We start from the raw sequence: 18,092 nt of genomic DNA, 5'->3' as shown, positions 1-18,092 counted from the left end.
GAAAGGCAGAGTGTTTTTAGTTTGTTTTAAGTAATAGGTTGAAGTTAAACCTATGATCAAAGGCAGACCCTGGTTTGACAGACAAAAATTAATCATTTAATTTGGGAGCCAGATACAAACTTAGGCTTTTTGAATTCCTGTTTCTGTATTCTTATTTTGGAAGTCTAAAGTTAGGTTTTATATGCAGAGGTGTTAGATGAAGGTGTCTTGTTTTGCAAACAGAAGCGGTCTCAGGAGACAAATAACAATGGCATGATAAATTTATGAAGTTTATTTTTAGCAGCACTTTCAGGCAAGGTTTTACTGTCAATATTTTCGTTGGTACCCAAGAAGCCAGCAGAGGAGGCCATGCTTTATGAATCAATGTGGCTACAAATATTAGCCCTGACATTTTTTAAGTGAAAAATGGCAGAAAAGATACAGAAGCAAATAAATATAGAGTCACTGACATCCAGCAGAGAGGGAACCCTTTCTAACAATTATGACTAAAATATGTGTGTGGTTGTTTTGTTTATATTTGCTTGAATGCTGTTCTTGTTTTTTTTTTGTTTGTTTGTTTGTTTTGTTTTGTTTTGTTTTGTTTTGTTTTTGTAGTTCTACCACCAAGTGACTGATGGCTTCCTCCAAAACAATGTCAGCAGGACAAGGATGTATTGGCAAGGTATCTTTTGAATCAGTAGCCCCATACTGATCCTTGACCTAATTAACAGTCTGCTATAAGCATCTTGCAGTTTACTGCTACTGGTCTCAACGTCAAGAAAATTTTGGTTATAAGAAACTTAAAGGGTGTCCCAGTCAACTTATTATAAATTCAATTTTATTATGATAAAATCTTGTGAACTATAGCTGGCTGGAAGCATGAATACTACATTATTTTATTTTATAGAATGTTTATTGGAAGAGTTGGTTTGCTTTTAAAGGAATCCATCACTATTAGTGTTGGGGCATATTTAACAAAGTGTTGGGTCAGGTCAGTTCAATACTTGGAAATGTGTTGATGGCTGAAGTTTCCAGCAGGTTTTAACACATGCCTTTGGATGTAAGGAAATACCTTTGTCCACAATAAATAAACTGTATCTGAGCAAATAAAACTGTCACAATGCTTTGAAAACTGTAGCGTTCTGACGAAATCTATGCCATGATTTTGCTTTCTACTGATGCATAGAAAAGTAACTTCGATTATTGCCATCTGGACAACATAAGACACTTATGTTGTCTTGCTTAACTTTCATGAAAATCTTCATATGGTAGCTATCATTATTCCCTTTTTAAAATGGGAACAGGGCTGGGCACAGTGGCTCACTCCTGTAATCCCAGCACTTTGGGAGACCGAGGCGGGCGGATCAGCTGAGGTCAGGAGTTTGAGTCTAGCCTGACCCACATGGAGAAACTCCATCTCTACTTAAAATTAACTGGGTGTGGTGGCCCATGCCTGTAACCCCAGCTACTCAGGAGGCTGAGACAGGAGAATCACTTGAACCTGGGAGGTGGAGGTTGCAGTGAGCCAAGATCGCACCATTGCATTCCAGCCTGGGCAACCAAAGTGAAACTCCAACTCAAAATAAAATAAAAATGGTAACAGAAGCTTAAAAATGGAATAATTAAAAGACAGACATACAACCTGTAAGAGGCAAAGCTTCTGTGTATAGTATCTATCTGACTCCCAAGGTCTTGGTTCCTACAAGAATCCATTCGGTTTTTATCTGTGATTGTAAGCTTTTAGCAGCTTCTTTCCTTCTATTTCTTGGCCCAGAAAGGTGCAGAAACTGCTTTGAATTCCTGAAGGACCCTGTCAGGGAAAATAAATACATTGAAAATAACTTTGACCATTTCTAAATGGCTTTTCTGGATCAGAATTGGAAGTAGCTTCTACATTCACATGCATTGCTTATACATTCTCATCAACGGCCTCTACTTCTAGGTTGGCTGAGATCAATAAATCTTAGCAGTTTATAAATGGAAGAAATGGCTTTACATATCTTCTTGCCTGAATCCCTTTGGATGTTTTAAAAGAAGTGGTTAAAGTAAATTTATGTTTCTGCAGGTGCATGTAAAGCTAATTGTTTTATTAACAATATAATTGGCGAAAAGAAGCTATATATCATAAGAACCAAAGAAGTATACTGCTTCCTAAATATTCACATGAGCCATTTGTCAAATTTGCAGTGAGTTTCAGCATATACACATACACAACACACACCATGTATGAACATTAGGAAAATTGATTTGTTTAAAAAAATCCCCTTCTCCACCACATAAATAATATTTCTTACTGAGAGTCATTAATATGCAGAAGAAAGGTAAACATTAACCACATGACAGGAAAAGAAAAACATTAAATTTGGTTATGTTGTATATTTTGTGTATTTATTAGTTGTTTTTCTTAAATGTGCCATGCAGTTAAAAAAATCACCTCATCTGAAAATTAATAACCCATACTGCAAACTATTTTTTTTTTTTTTTTTTTTTTGAGACAGAGTTTCACTCTTGTTACCCAGGCTGGAGTGCAGTGGCACGATCTCTGCTCACCGCAACCTCCGCCTCCTGGATTCAGGCAATTCTCCTGCCTCGGCCTCCTGAGTATCTGTGATTACAGGCACGCGCCACCATGCCCAGCTAATTTTTTGTATTTTTAGTAGAGACGGGGTTTCACCATGTTGACCAGGATGGTCTCGATCTCTTGACCTCATGATCCACCCGCCTCGGCCTCCCAAAGTGCTGGGATTACAGGCGTGAGCCACCGCGCCTGGCTACTGCAAACTATTAATTAAGGCATATAGCAAATGTCTTTTAAAAGTGTTTTATACTTAAGTTTTTCTAGCTGCTAGTTTAAGAGAGATGAGAATACATACAAAGACCAGGGAAAAGAGAGTGTCTGAGCAGAGGAATTATTTAAAAATGAGCATTATTTTATAAAACTGGTATTAATACAGTTATCCTTACAACAGCTTGAGGTTGCAGGTATTGCTATCCCCATCTCCTGGATGAAGGAACTGAGGCACAGAGAAGTTAAATAACTTGTCTGAGATAGAGAAGAGACGGAAATGAAACTGTCACAAAAAGGAAAGAGACAGGAAAAGAGAAGAGAGAGAAAGAACAAACCTTGGATGGCAAGTGAATTTATGTCATCCACCTTTGAAATTCAAGTAGTCTGTAACTTTTGCCCATATATTTAAAGGCACCCTCTGTGACATAGTCATATAATATTGGTCCACTCTTAGGCATTCAACAAATACCTATTGAGTGTCAGTCATTTATTCAACAAACATTTACTGAATGTCTAATTAAGTAGCAGATACTGTTCTAGTTACTTGAGCTACAATGTGGAGACAGGGCCTCTTTGAAGAGCTTATGTTTCTTCTCCATGAATGCTAGTCTCATGCTTTCCACCTAAATCCTGCTTTTGGGAGTCAAGAAAAGTTCACAACCTTCATGAGACTTCTTGGATTAACCCCATAGTCTATTTTTCCCCTAGAAATAGAATCCTGTTTTTGAGTCATGCACATTGCCAGCTGGGATAAAAGGCTCATTGCCTAGTCTTTTACCGAGGTGAATCCATGGATCTCAGGTTAATGGGATGTAATATAATTTGTATGAGACTTCTGGGACATCTCCCAAGAGAGCAGATTCAGCTGACAGAAAAGCAATTTGCTTTCTAATATGGTTTGTGTCCTCACCCAAATCTCATCTTGAATTGTAGCCCCCATAATTCCCACATGTTGTAGGAGGGACCCAGTGGGAGGTAACTGAATCATGGGGCAGGTCTTTCTAGTGCTGGTCCCATGGTAGTGAATAAGTCTCACAATATCTGATGGTTTTCTAAAGGGGAATTCTACACATGCTCCCTTTTGCCTGTTGCCATGTAAGAAATGCTTTTGCTCCTCCTCCTCCTTCTGCCATAATTGTGAGGCCATCCCAGCCATGTGGAATTTTGAGTCCATTGATACTCTTTCCTTTATAAATTACTCAGCCTTGGGTATGTCTTAATTAGCAGCGTTAGAACAGACTAATACACTCTCCTACCTATCCTCCTTCTGGCCTGGAATAACATCAGCTGGTGGGTGGTTTCAGTCATTGCTCAGGACAGGAAGTGACCTGGAAAATGGAGGCCAGTGCTTGGGTATGGAGTAGAAGAATAGAAGGGGCTTGCATCCCTGATGACCTGCAGGTCCCATCTCTGCCCTCAAACAGCCTCTTTCTGAATTTATTTCATTCGAGAGAGAAAAGCCGTTATATTAAGTTTGTTACTTTTGTTTGAGAGATAAATGCAGTTATATTAGGTTTGTTACTGTGTTTTGTTTTTGTTTAGTTGTATGATGCTAAATCTAATTCTAATTGATACACCCTCTTCATGAGATAATTTGGTAAACTTACTGGAAGGAAGAATGTTCCCTGGGCTTTGGCAGGCGATGACCTAAAAACTAGGAGAAACTGAGCTTTAAGGGCCCATGAAAGCCCTTGGCCTGTGGGTTTACTGGCTGTTTGCTAGAATTACATTTTGTTTTTTTTCTGGTTCAGGATATCCTAACAGAAGCTGGGAAGTTATGTTTCTCATGAAACTGATTGCTTTTGAAATTTAACAATCCTGCTAATAAGGCACTGCTATACAGCAGATACAGTGTTTTTAGTGTCATGGATATTGTACCTGAAAGTAAGTGCAGAAGTGTCAGATAGTTTTTGCCAGTATTCGAGCATTCTTAGTTCTAACTGCTGCAATTATGCAAGATGTTTGTCATAGAAGAGCAATGGCCATTTGAGTAAGACTTTCCATATGATCTTCCACAGTCATTGCAAGAAAATGGGTCTTTTTTTTTTTTTTCTTAGTGAGGTTGTTCTCTTTTTTCTCTACAAAATAATGTGGAGTTTGGAATGAATTCTAATGAGTGAATAATAGTAAGATTTTGCATAATCATTTGGACAAGATAAACACAACAGCATGGTTAAAATTATTGATGTGAAAGGCTGAATTTCCGTAGCTTGAATTTTAGATGATTAAATATCAAAAATCTATTTGAAGGTCAGCTATCACAAATACAATTTTTCTCTGGCAGCACTTGGGTAGCTTTCCTAGGCAAATTTTACTCAAAAAGAAGATAAATTATTCCTGCCTCAACTTTTTCTTTTACTTCTCTTCTTCTCTTTTCTCGTTATTTGATTGTTTGCCTTTGAAAGACTGGCTTTCTTTGCACCATTAGACAGAATTGTGTAACGATTCCCAAAGAGATTGACAGTGCTCATGACCAGCTCTATAGGAATCTTTCTGTGTGTAGGCTGGTGTACATTTTAGCATAATAAAGATCTGGCCTTATAGTCATAGGATCCAGCCAGGCAAATTAGTCTTAATCCAGGGTTTAAAGAAATGACAGTGTGTCCCAAGGGGATCTGTCTGTGGCCAGCAGGAAATTTAGTTTTAAAAACTGGATAATATGCAATAGTTGAGGCACTGAATGATTTGAGCCTGTGAATGTGCTTCTGCCACATGCATTATCACAGCATTAGTAAGGCCAGGGAGGTCTGAAGTCTGTATGAGTTCACAGATGTTTTGAAAAACTCATGCAGGTATTTTTGATATGATTCCATTTTATAATCACATTATCTATGATGTGTATTTACGGCATTATATACTACTTGTGTTTGTCCTATAGAATTTCCAAAACAAAATCTTCTCTGCTCAGTAACTGATGATGAATGACCAGAGTAGTTTGTGAAATAGCTTGCTTTTTACTGTTTTGTTATCTGCTTCAATATAGCTCCTGCTCTTTGCTGACAATTGTCTGAGCTGATGCCTGCAAAAGTAACTATTGTTGAATTAGTTACATTAAAGGGTCAAAATTAAAGCTGCGTGGAGCTAAGGTCATGGCAGAACCAAAGAGCTCTGGGCACAGATCTTCCTTTCATGCTCGACTGGGTCCAATAATCCCCCGAGGCTCAGGTCTCTGATTGCATTTCCAGATGGTCTCCTCTGGTGTAAACACCACCCGCACTCTGTCCAACAGCATAAGCCACCCTGGCAGAAAGTAAAACAGCAGGCCAGGGAGCCCTGGGAATTACACAGTGGGTGGGACCTGTTGCCAAATTTTGACCTCTCTCATCCTCTATGTTATACCCTCATGATATTTTCAACTTACCCCTTTCCTTTGGTATTTGTAGGGCAAACTCTCCAGTTTCTTAGCATAAAGCCAGCATCATCAAGTCTACTCCCTAATCTCCACATATTCTTCAAACTGGTGCCTGGATTTCCTGGCTATCTTGCAGATGAATTCTAATAGCTGCTAGTCAGTAGAATGCATTTGTGTACTTACTCACTTATTATTCAACAAATGCCTATTGAATGTCAGTCATTTTATTCAACAAACATTTACTGAATGTCTAATCAAGTAGCAGATACTGTGCTAGTTACTTGAGCTTCAGTGCGGAGACAGGGCCTCTTTGAAGAGCTTGTGTTTCTTCTCCATGAATGCTAGTCTCGTGCTTTTCACCTAAACCTTGCTTTTGGGAATCAAGGAAAGTTCACCTCCTTCATGAGACTTCTTGGATTAACTCCTCTTATATCTGAACAGGTTGTCCTTCTAGAATTCTCTTAATGCATACATTTGCAGTCCCTTGTAACCTCGTTAGTCTATGCTTCTTTCATGTAGATGCTTTAAATTTTTCACAGCCTGTTGTGTTTTTGTTCAAATGCAAACTCCCTAAGAGATTAACTTCTGGCACCTTCATTTTTTGCTTTTCATTTCCACTAATATATTGCTGGATGCTTAATTTGTGTTCAATAAACATGCCAAATTCATTTAACAAAAGTTATTTTGCACCTATCATGCTTGTGGCTACAAAGGGACAGCATTATCACATCAACTGGACATTACATAGCATGCGGAATAGCAGACGGACTGGCTGTATCTATGATATACTTGTGTAAAATTTTAATTCCTTATTAAAATGTCATCTACTGCCTCATGTCTTATAGCTACAAATTAATTTCCAAATTTGAATATTTCCATACTTGCTTACTAAAAAGCTGGGGACAATACTCTGTGAGGTTTTTTGAGGACCATTTGATAAGGTGGAAGACCAGTGTAGTCTTGGATTCTTCTCATTGCTGAGCAGAATGGGATGTGCCCTGCAGCAGGCTCTACACGGTTTTATGACCATATGTAGGAACCAGCTTTTCTTCTTGAAATGGCTCCTTTGTTTTATAGAGTTTGGCTAGACTGGCAGGTGACAGGGCCAGAGGTGGGCTGGCCACAAGAGGCAGCTGGGGCAGTGAGAGTTGGTGTGATTGAGCTGTTTGTCATCACCATATTCTGGCCTAGATAGATATCCTCTATTCTAGAAAGTGGATCCAATCTCACTGCACACCTCTTTCTCACTAGGCTGGAAACACATGAATGGTGGGGCATAGTTCACTCCAAATCTGAGTGAGATCTTTTCTCAGCAGGTCTTGTCTTCCTGTCCCTTAATCGGCCATGAGTATCTTATTCCTTATTCTAATGCAACAGGGAAAAGCATACATGCTTCCTCTCTTAATCTGTGGAAAAAAAAAGAACTTCTGAGCTTCAATATAATTAAGCCATTTTAGGACATATGCCTGTCACTGAGCTGATCACTATAGATGGGGTGATTTTTTGCTGATGAGTCTGAGCCTCAGCTCTCTTGCATATAGTTCCCTTATTCTTGGTAATGACACCCATATTGTCACTTAAGGATCCATCTCCTTTCTATACAGTCTTTCAAGGGAAGCTTACTGAAGCCACAACTGTAATGGGAGAATACTATGCAGCCATAAAAAATGATGCGTTTGTGTCCTTTGTAGGGACATGGATGAACCTAGAAACCATCATTCTCAGCAAACTGACACAGGAACAGAGAATCAAGCACCACATGTTCTCACTCATAGGCAGGTGCTGAACAATGAGAACACATGGGCATAGGGAGGGGAGCGTCACATTCTTCTTAAAGAGTTTGTGATTTGGGGGAAAATTATGGCACACATAGCTCTGTACTATATTGAGAATGTTATGGAGCTTCAAATAGTTCTTCTTAAGACAGATGTAAAACAACTTTAAGATTCCTGAGAAGTAATCGATTTATCATTATAATAGTCATACCATGTGAAACATGGCCTGCTAATAACAAAAAGAAACATCTGGATCTAGTGACAGGGTTAATTTTGGGCATTCTCTCTCTGTGGAAAGGAGTAGTTCTCCTGAGATTGATCTTGGCAGTTTAGAATCTTTTCCATGTGGGAAGGAAGACTTAGAAGAATATAGTTGATATTCCCTCTCCTCCTACAAGGAAGTTTCAGGTTGATCACCGCTCCCTATGGTAATGCCATTTTGAGATTTGTATACAAACCTTGTACTTTAGTGAGAGAATCCCTGGGAGACCATTTATACTCCAATCAGCTCCACCCTTTAGGAGGTGGCTTGACCGGGGTAGCTTCCTCAATGATGGAGTTTATAAAGGATGACAATGACCATATTTTAAATCTGTTGGTACACTCTTGCAAGGCTCCTCCTTTTCTTTTGCTTGCTCTTCTTTTTAGCACGTCTATACATGCCTGCCTTTGTTAGAACTCTAAAGACAACCCTAATTGAGGCATTCATCTCATACACTCCAAGAGTCAGGAACACAGCTTTGGGGTGGAATGCATTGTGGATCTTCAGATGTGATTTAATGAATATCCTATTGTACTTAGGGCCTAAGAAAGGCATTTGTAAATGAGATTTTGCTTTGAATTGGAAAGTAAGTTGAGCTGGGAAATAAACCAACCATTAAATGCTCTAGATTTTTTTTTTTTTTTTTTTTTTTTTTTTTTTTTTTTTTTTTAAGACAGGGACTCTCTCAGTCCCACTCTGTTGCCCAGGCTGGAGTGCAGTGGCACGATCGTGGCTCACTGCAGCCTTGAACTCCCCAGGCTCAGAGAGGTGATCCTCCCACCTCAGCCTTCTGAGTAGCTCGAACCACAGGATGCCCAGCAAATTTTTCATATTTATTGTAGAGACAGAGTTTTGACATGTTGTCCAGGCTGGTCTCAAACTCCTGGACACAAGCAGTCTGCCCACCTCAGTCTCCCAAAGTGCTGAGATTACAGGCATGAGCCATCATACCCAGCCATACATTTTTTTTTTCATGATGGCAGAGAATGGCTGCAATTTAGGATCTTTCTTAGGTTCTCCCTCATCCATTTCTTGCAGAATATTTAGTACTTTGTATTTCTTTCAATAATTTCAACAAAGTTATCCTGATTTTTTTCAGAGCAAAAATTAGAGTGGAGATATTAGAGCTTCTATTAGAGCAGGCTATCATTATTGCAATGAAATCTTGGTCTTGCCTCACAGTTGAGCAGTTCATTTGTAGTAACCGATTGTTTTATAACTCTTTTTATTGAAATTGCAAACTGTCCAAATTATATAATAATTTCTATTATACTTTATCAGGGTATCAGTTTTCTTTTGCAGTGTTTTGAGGGGCTCTTATTATGAAGCAACATTCTTTGAGAATTTGAACCTGAGAACTTTGTCTCTTTAGGAAGAAGTTACTAAGTATAGAGGCAAGCTTTGCAAGGGTTCAGTACACCAGCCTCCTCTGACAAAGGCTAACAACCACCTGAGAACCCCAGTGTAACTTACATACCACCTCTTAATTTTAGAAGCAGATTGCTCAGTGATGGGTAAGTGTGGAAACTGTTCAAACATTGGGAAGGAGCATTGCTAGGAAAGGCATTTAGAGACGAATGAGATTTTGGGGCAAAAGGAGAAGGAGGACATGTTTTTTATTGGTTCACTTAAAATCTTCGCAATTTGTTTACACAGAGGTTATGCTAATGTCCATATTCAACAGATACTGGTACTTGGCTCAGAAAAGCACATGGTTCTCAGGCCATTTGACAAAAGTTCTATCCTTGTTCAGCTTTCATTATTATGAATATTCTTCTGGAAGCATATTCACTTCTGAGTCCCCTGGACTTGCAGGGTTCTTACCCTGGAGTGACTATGATTTCTAAAAAGAACATCCCTGGCAAGTTAGTTTTCAAAATAAGTGCAGATAGGCCCATAGAACTGGGAATTCCTCCAGGGAATTACATCCGAAGTAGCTTACTACAATGTTTGATTCCTTGGGCACCAGTGGTTGCTCAATAGATTTTTTACTAATAAAAACTAGAGGGAAAGAACTATTGATAGCTATAGTTACTGGGTAATTTTTGGCTTGGATATGCCCCTCTGTTTGTTTGAATTCCTGAATGTCTGTTCTCTGCACAGCAGAAACTCTAGTGCCACTTCCTGATTATCTTAGTCTTCTGTTTCCTGTGTGCTCTGTGATCTCCTGTAAATATATACAATTTGTGATAAAAAACATCTTGCTCATTCCATAGCAGGTATAAGTGGGTTAACTCTACTGGGAAACAAGCTGAAATTTTAACAGAAGTTTTTCTATGCTTCAAGGCAAAGAGTTTCCCAACAGTGGGAATTTTAAGCATTTTGGCAAATCAGTAGGGGAGATATTTTCAAACCAGCATGATTCTATTTGGCTCAGGTAAGAGTAAGCCCTTCTGGGCTGGCTTGCAGGTGGGTTCTTGAGTCTTGGCATATTTGAAAAGCTGCTGCCTGTTCTTAATAAATGCCATGATATGAGGCACCATGAACAAGCATGATTTAAACCTGCCCCATCAATAATTTTATTCATAAGTTCTTGGCAGGTATGTTTGTTGTCTGCTGTCTTGTTCTGAAGGTTGTCAGTTAGCTAAGCATCAGCCAACCATATGACACTGAGTCCACATGATTAATCTGAGTTGATAACACTATTCATCTATGTAAAGAATTGGAAAAAGTAGATCTCTCTCTCTCTCTCTGTCTCTCTCTCTCTCTCTCACACACACAAGCATACACATTAATTTGTTTAACATAAAAAGATTAGATGAAAGCATAAAATCAGGCTCCTGGTCTGAAGCAATTAATCTGTAGAAGATGCTACATATGCTGGGTTCAGTGGCTAAATTCCTGTAAAGCCAGCAGTTTGAGAAGTAGAGGTGGGAGGATCACTTGAGCTCAGGAGTTCAAGACCATCCTAGGCATCAACACAAGACTTCCTCTATACTACAATAGTAATTTAAAAAATAGCTGGATGTGGTGTTATATGCCTGCAAGCCCTGCTGCTCTGGAGGCTGAGGTAGGAGGATTGCTTGAGCCCAGGAGACTGAAGCTGTTGTGGGCTATGATCACACCACTGCACTTCAGCCTGGGTAACAGAATGAGACCCTGTCTCAAAAAATTAAAAAATTAAAACGTTAAGATGAAAAATAAGATGCTGCATACATTATACACATATAAAACAGTGACAAAAATGGCTTAACGGCCTCAGTGATTGTGTTTTTGTCATTTGATGACTTTGTCTTGCTCCTTCTAATTGCCATTGATTTTACCAGGTTATTTCCCAGAGCATGTTGTATACCAAGGCTTAGGCAACTGTACATTGAAACTTTCAGTGCCTAACTTTCCCCCTTTTCTATAAAATCATGAGCATTTGAAGGCAACACAATATATTTTCTTTCTCTTTTTTTTGAGATGGAGTTTTTCTCTTGTTGGCCAGGTTGGAGTGCAATGGTGGGTTCTTGACTCACTGCAGTCTCCACCTCCAGGGTTCAAACGATTCTCCTGACTCAGCCTCCTGAGTAGCTAGAATTACAGGCATGTGCCACCATGCCCAGTTAATTTTGCATATTTAATAGAGATGGGGTTTCTACATGTTGGTCAGACTGGTTTCCAACTCCCAACCTCAGGTGATCCGCCCACCTCAGCCTCCCAAATTGCTGGGGTTATAGGTGTGACACATGCATTGTGTATTCTATATTATACTCTGAAGTTAATGCATATTAATAGCATGCTGTTGTTACTAATTAATAATGATGCCATGAGGTTAAGATAATCATTGAAAAAAATATATATATAGGAACATTTTTTACAGTACTTACTGGATGCCAGTATACTAAACCCTTTTCATATGCTTAGTTCTTTTATTTCCCACAAATCTATGAAGTAGGAATTATGAATGCATTTTTTTAATTGTACTTTAGGTTCTGGGGTATGTGTGCAGATCATGCAGGATTGTTGCATAGGATGAATGCATTTTATAAAACAAGACTCTGGTTACATAACTTGCCAAGTCATACAGCTAGTGAGCAGGAGAGTCAGAACTTCAACTCAGGGTTATCTGCCTCTAAAGTCCTCCACTAGTCTCATTGCTTCTGTAAAAGTAGAACATGGCCTCTAGAATCTCATCATTTAGAAAAGAAGGGCTTTTGAAGATTGGTTAGCATATTAGCTGGTTTGAGAATACATAGTTTGTTTATCTGTGTCTTCAACTAGTAATAATGTTTAGTCTCGTCAAATATAGTAAGCTTAAAGGAAGCAGGAAATGGCTATAGTATAGATGCTTGATATTTCAGCAATGATAATGATGGATAATAATGCGATTTCACAGCTTGGGTTATCAGACCCAGGTGAGTGGATAAGTGATTCAGATTCATCAAAATCACAGGGCCTAGCTTGTGGCTTTCCTTTCACAAACACCTTAGGCTGCATATTACCCTTTAATAGCATATTTTTCCCATTATAGTTGCCCTTGCTATTCATTTCAACCTCATTACAAGTATAAACATGTACAAGGAAGAGGACAGATGTCCTTCCCTTCTGTGTTAACTCTCTTGTTTTATGAAATAATGTTATGTATTAAATTATTATCTCAGTTTATAGAATCTGCTAGACTCTGCACTGCTCAGTAAGACTTTCTGGGATAATGGAAATGTTCAATGTCTTTGCTGTCCACGAAGGTAGCAACTAGTTACATGTGTTAGTTGAGTGTGCAATTGAAATATGGACGATAAAATAGAAGAACAGATTTTTTTAAATTGCATTTTAGGTTTTGGGGTACATGTGAAGAACATGCAAGATTGTTGCATAGGTACACACATGGCAGTTTAACCCATCTAAACTTAAATGTAAATAACCATGTGACTGGTGACTACTTTACTGGACAGCAGAGATCTAGAATAGTAATGCTTAATGGACCTTAGAGTACATCAAAGGCAACACACTCTTTTTATTTTAGAGTAATGCAGGACCCAGAGCATGAAAAGAAGCCTAGGGTCCTGGTCTCTTGACTTCTAGTTCATAATTTCTTCCACTAAAGTTAACATTGTTAAAAATGTTAATATTTTAATTGAAGATTATTGTGATAAGACTTTGCTTATATTTACAAAGGCATTGTAACATAAAATAAATTTTGAATTACAATTGTGACTTTTATCATATTTATTTCACATTTTATGATTGCTAAATAGGTCATGTCTTGACATCTTTACATATTTGCTGGGAGCAAAAGAGTTGAAAGCAAAGTTTTCTTCCCACCTATGTTCCTTAGCCATTGATTCCCGTCTCCAAAGGGATCAGTAATAGTTTCTTTGTATATCTTTTAAAACATTCAGATATATTAAGTATTTAAAACTGTGTACTGTTCGCTCATCTTTTTAAACAAATGGCAGGACATCGCATACACTATACATTTATATTTTTACGTTAGACTTACATATGGAGATCTTTTGATATAAGTACACAAAGAGGTTACTTTAAAACAGATACATAACATTTCATTGTACCTATCAACTGTAGTTTTATGTGTCCTTATCGATAAATATTTACTTTCTTTCCAATATTTTCTCTTAAAAGTAATGCTGCAGTGAATAACCTGGGACACATAATTTTCGTGTTTGCAAATATATTGTCAGATAATCCCTAGAAATGAAAGCATTAGGTCAAATAGTATGTACCCATTTTAAATTTTGATAAATATTATAAATTCATCTCCATAGAGACACAGTATTTTATATTCTCACTATCTATAATCTCTATGCCTTTATCAACCCAGTGTGTTACCAAAACAATCAATTCATATCACTCTGACAGGTGGAAAAAAATATCAGTGTAGTTTAAATGTACATTTAAAAAATTGTGAACGAGCTGGGTATCTTACATATGGGTAATGGCCATTTGTGTTTTATTTATTGTGAAATATGTCTGTATGCTTTGTTCATGTCCATCAGCTTTTAAATTGACATTTTCTATATAAGACAAAATATGCCATATGTGATGAGCAGAATGCAAACATTTTCTTCAGTTGTTTGTCTTTTTCACTTTGTTTTTGATGGTGTTTGCTATGGAGAAATTATAAATTTTTATGTAGACAGATATGCCAATCCTTCCTTTGATGGCCTCTGGTTTTGAGTCATAATCAGAAAGATCTTCCTCATTCTGAGAGTATAAAATAATTATTTTTAATTAATTTATTTTTATTAACACCTAATAATTTTGTATATTTATGGGGTGACATATGATGTCCTAACATATGTACATATTGCGAAATGATTAAATCATGGTAATTAGGGTATCAATCACCTTAAACATTTATCATTCCTTTGTTGTGAGAACATTCAAAATTCTCTCTTCTAGCTACTTGTAAGTAGCAGTCACCTTACTGTTCAATACAGTACTAGAACTTATTCCTTTCTATGTAACTGTATCTGCTGACCAACCTCTCCCCATCTCCCACTCCCTCCTACCCTCGCTAGTCTCTAATAACTACTATTCTATTTGAAACTTCTATGAGGTCAGTGTTTCTAGATTCCACATGAATGAGATCATGTTGTATTTTTCTTTCTGTGCCTGGATTATTTCAATAATCATAATGTCCTCCGGGCTTATTCATGTTGTTGCAAATGGCAGGATTTTATCCTTTTTATGGCTGAATAGTATTCCCTTGTGTATATATACCATGGTTTCTTTATCCATTCATGTCCCCTGATGGACACTTAGGTAGATTCTATATTTCACTATTGTGTAAATACACTACTGCAATAAAATAAGAGTGCAGATATGTCTTCTACATACTGATTTCCTTTTCTTTGGATGTATACCCAGTAATGGGATTGCTGGCTCATATATTTTGAACATTTTGAGGAGCTTCCATACTGTTTTCTATAATGATAGTACTACTTTACATTCCCACCAGCAGTGTGTAGGAATTCCCTTTCCCTTACGTCCTTACCAGCATAATGATTTTAATATATTTTGAATTTATTGTAGAGATGACTCAGACATCATTTATTAAGGAATCTGTCTTTTCCCCAGTTATTTGAGATCCCACCTTTATCACGTAAAAATTTTAATATATCTTTGAATCAGCATCTTACTTTGTAGTCTCTTCCATGGAATCTGTCTATTCTTGCCTCTACCACTTGTTTTAATTATTTTAGATTTTATAGTATACTTCAATATATTGTAGAACTATTCTCCAACTGATACATTTCTTTTTTAGATTTCTTCACTACCGTGGTTTATATTTTGTATGAAATTTAGATTCAGCTTGTCTATTTCAAAAACAATTTCTGTTGGTATTTTTAGTAGGATCTATTAAAGTTCGAGATTGATTTAGAGATGTCCAAAAGGCATTGAATCTTTCTATTTGGGAACATTATATGCCTTTCCATTTGTTTAAGCATTCTTTAATGTTTTCTGTCAGTGTTTAATGGTTTTCCTTCAATAACTTTTACCATCTATGATTTAGCTAATTCTCACATTGTTATTTTTATGTCTTTGAAATGGGACCTTCGCATGTATGTATCAAAGCTATGGACTCATACAGGTTAACTTTGGCTCTTCTAAAATCTCTTATTTTAGAAAAAAAATTAGCAATTGGTTATTTCATTTTCTAAGGATCTAAATATAAATGTGCAGGTGATGTTAATTTTACTTCTTTCTTTGAAATTGTATGCCTTTACTTTCTTTCTCTGATATAATTGTATTCATGATTTCCTCCAGAACTAGTTAAACCAGAGTAGAAATTTTTGGCAATTTTTTTTATTCCTTATCAAAATTGGAAAAAGCCTAGATTTTCCACTTGAAACATAATGCTGGCATTTAGGTTGAGATAGAAATGTTTTATTATGTATTTTTAATCAAGAATGAATTTGAATTTCATCAAATACTTTTTAAATATCTATGATAATAATTTGAGGTCTCCATAGGTTTATTAATATCATAAATGAACTAATTTAGTCTTATAACTTTAAAAGCCTTAATGTTTTAAAGTGCTATTCATTCTCCTTCCATTCTTGTTCACTATTCCTTCCCAGTTCTTGTCCTATATAAAAACCCCAGTGGTCCCTGCTGTGAATTCAATGACATCTTATTTCTTTTCCTTGAGTCAAAGCAAATGTGCACATCAGAAGAGCAAAGTGTCAAGTAATAATAGCTGGAAATTGAGCCACAAATAAACAGAAAATGTTTTCTTCATTGTTATTTTTGTCTATGCTTGTGCTTCTTTTCAAGGGAGTAGACCACTGTTCCACATGTTATACAGTTGTTTTATGGTGGAATTCTCTAGTGATGGAAAAGGAGAACACAGTCTAGCCATATAAATTTACTAAGTCTGCTTGGATATGAGTCAAGAATACCCTTTTTGTGCCCATACAAGAAAACCTTTCCCTTTCTCATATTTTAAACAAGGTGTTTTATGTTGCAAAGTAGCCCACTGTCTCTTTTCAACTGCTTAAGCCCAAATAACATTTTATATTCCAGTCAGTCACAAAATGAAAACAGGAAACATCTTTGAAGAAAGGCAAAAATGTCAGTGTGTCTAAAACAAAAGTACTTGGTGAAACACTTTCAGCATCTCAGCTCTGCCTCTGGTTTGCTGGGCTAGTCAGGTCTTTCATTAGTGAAACAGAAGTGGCTGAGCGCTTCCTGTGAAATTACGGGGACAGAATTGTGGCCCTCTGGAGAGGGGGTGAGGAGGAAAAGAAACCAGACAGCTGGTTTTCTGGAGCCACCAGATGGGAGCAAATTCCCAAGGCCGCCAAGAAGAATGGTCTAGAATAACAGAATTGTTTTGTAAAGGAGCCTTCCTAAACCAAATGTTCTGAGTGTCCCCACAAGCATAGCAAATGAGCACATACCGTGTTCATGGGGAAAAGGACAAATGATTGTACAAATGGAGTAACAAACAATTTACAAAAATATATGTGACCTAAATTTAGTATCAAGGTGATGGGCAAAATGGCTTACTCCAATTTGTGATGGTCCTGTTGCAAATTCAATGACAAAGCCAGCCAGTCAACCTAGTCCATAGTATCCAGCAGATATATCAGTGGAGAGGGCCCACGTACAGGCTGTTTAAATAAGATAAATCATCTGTGAAGAAGGAAAAGGTCAAATGTGCTCTTCTCTGTCTTTTGTTTTTTGGTTTGAACTAAATGGAAATCATTACAGTTTCTTCCAAGAAAATAAAAATCAGCACCTACAGTAATGCTGTCTCCTTCTGACCCAGCCAAGTCTGACTGCATTCCACCTGGCCCTGCCTTGGTCTCTCATGTTTTTATCCAAGAATAAGTAGGCTACTTTGTAGTGAGCAGGAAATCTTACTCTGACCTCACATTCTTTAGCCATGCTTGGTACTTGATCCATTATTTTCTGCCCCAGTGTCATAGAAGATGGGTTTTCCAACTCTCAGAGGGAAAATCACAAGTGCAATACACACACACACACACACACACACCACACACATGCACGCTCAGAAATATTTTCACAGATCCACTTTTCTCAGTGTTACGGAGGTTACATAATTACATCAGTAGATGTCCTGCAGTCACTTGGTATCTGTAGAGCACCTACATGTATGTATCACTCTGCTAGGTGCTGTGTGGGACACAAAGAGAGAGAAGGGAGAGAACATAGCAGAGTCATTAGGGCCATGCTTTTAGTTCCTATACATGTAGGAACTAAATTTCACCAACTGATTTAAAAAATTCATATTCATGCCAGGTTGTAAATAATTTAAGGAATCAGCCCCTTCCTTACATTTTTTACATTTGTAAGATTTAGTGGGTCAGTCATATACCAAGATAACATCAAGCCGCAGAGTTGTAGAGACCAACTCCTTCAGTGATTTTTCAAGATGAGATTGTTCTCCATGTTCTCCTGCAGAAGCTTCTCTGGGAGCCCCAGTATGTACAAGAGACATAGGTAGACCACTGACTGTGCCTT

The 18,092-nt window shown here is 37.5% G+C and overlaps 1 protein-coding gene across 3 annotated transcripts in view; it reads left to right on the top strand.

Moving 5' to 3' along the window:
- Positions 1-18,092, top strand: part of NRG1 (neuregulin 1) — a 1,133,076-nt gene that overhangs the window by 184,273 nt on the left and 930,711 nt on the right. The gene's annotated exons all lie outside the window — the stretch shown is intronic.

Source organism: Saimiri boliviensis, chromosome 13 (genome assembly GCF_048565385.1).
Source record: "Saimiri boliviensis isolate mSaiBol1 chromosome 13, mSaiBol1.pri, whole genome shotgun sequence".
NCBI lineage: Eukaryota > Metazoa > Chordata > Mammalia > Primates > Cebidae > Saimiri > Saimiri boliviensis.
This window is presented reverse-complemented; position numbering and strand designations above follow the sequence as displayed.